Consider the following 1,753-nt stretch of genomic DNA (forward strand, 5'->3'; position numbering starts at 1 on the left):
CCAATGGCAGGGTTGGGGGTAGAACAGGGAGATAATGTTTAATTCATACAAAGTTTCTGTTTGTGTTGAAGGAAGTTTTGCAAATTAATGGTGCTGATGGTAGCAATTGTGAGTATAATTAACACCACTGAATGATATATTTGAATGTGGTTGAAAGGGGAAATTTTCGGTTGTATATAAGTTGCTTGAACAAAAATTTTAAAAAAGAAACCAAAGGACTGTACAACACAAACAATAAACCCTAAGGTAAACTATGGACTATAGTTATTACTACAATTATAATAGTTCGTTTTCTCAATTGTAACAAGGTACCACCCTACTACAAGGTGTTAATAATGAGAGTGGGGCTGATGGTAACTATATTTTCTACATTATTTTTATGTCAAGCAAAAAAATTAAAATAGATAAATTATCCAAAGTGAAGAACAGAGGGCAAAGCATTTTGCACAGAAAGAACAGCCTATGCAAAGGCCCTGAGGCAGGAAGCACTTTGGCCTTCCAGGAAATGATATTGGGCAGCACAGCTGAATGCAGAGAAGTCAGTGGAAGAGGGAGGCAGCACCACAACTGGTGGGGCCACCTCATCCCACCCCTCAAAACCCAGTGACACCCCAGTATCCTTAATGACCAAATTTTCAAGCACTTCTGAAGCGAGTGCAGTTACACCAGCCCCTGGAACAGATGAAACACAAAGACTACAGAAGCAAAAATTCGTGTACCCCCAGAACAGCTAACTCAGTACAAAGATCCTGTCATGACTGGGCACTATGGAGACAGCTTTCCCAAAGGAGAACCAGAATGGTTACTGAGGATTAAAAAAATACAAGTAAAAATATAGGACAAAACCCCAATCCGTCAGTCTTCTGAAGGACCCGTCATCACAGTAGTTAAGAATTGGTTGTTCACGGAGGACCCTTCAGCTGCTCGCAGGAGGGTCCCCCTGCTCCAACAGGCGTCCACGTGCCCCAAGGCGGCCCTGGGCTCAGAACCACAGAGCAGCACAGGTGACAGTGACCACCCTTCCCGAGTTAGCAACATTTAAGTGAAACCGAGAGCACCGTCCACTCTCTCTCCTTGGCCTCAGGGCAGACCTGGGGCACAGACCAAGTCCCTTCTCCCCTGAACCCAAGTAAGTTTCAGATTCGACACAGTACTCCGCAGAGCCGCTAACATTCATCAGATATAAAACCTATCTGCCATCTCAGATCTACTACTGCGACTCTCCCCACCCGCTCCCAGAGGAGGAAATGGACACAAAGCAGCCTGTGCAGCCTACGGACAAAGCAGACCCAGGGGCTTCTCACAGACACTGCTTTTCAGGTCCCAGCTCACTTGTAAACATCTACCTATAAATTTAAAAAATCACATATACGTACTATCGTCAAGTTTAAAAGTGCACTCCCTGTGGCAGCTGTCAGTCATCCAAACCGGAGGAGCTGACAGTGCATGAGAAGGGCACCAGGCAGTGCAGCCAGAATTGGGGATGTTCCCTTCCCCCTTATCCTTTCTTAAGTGTATCGGTGGTCTACTCCCATCCAGGGAACCCCGGAAAACATGGAGTAAACACATATTCATCACTGATCCAGAACCATATCATCATTTACAATAGTATAAAAACACCATACATATAGCATTAACAGTTGATACACATTAAATGTATACACACCAGTAAGAATGGATCTTACAAGATAATGCTTTTTAAGATAATTAAGAAAAACGACCTCATGTTCAATTAAATACTAGTTCTCGGAAA

This window comes from Choloepus didactylus, chromosome 20 (genome assembly GCF_015220235.1).
Source record: "Choloepus didactylus isolate mChoDid1 chromosome 20, mChoDid1.pri, whole genome shotgun sequence".
In the NCBI taxonomy this organism is placed as follows: Eukaryota; Metazoa; Chordata; class Mammalia; order Pilosa; family Megalonychidae; genus Choloepus; species Choloepus didactylus.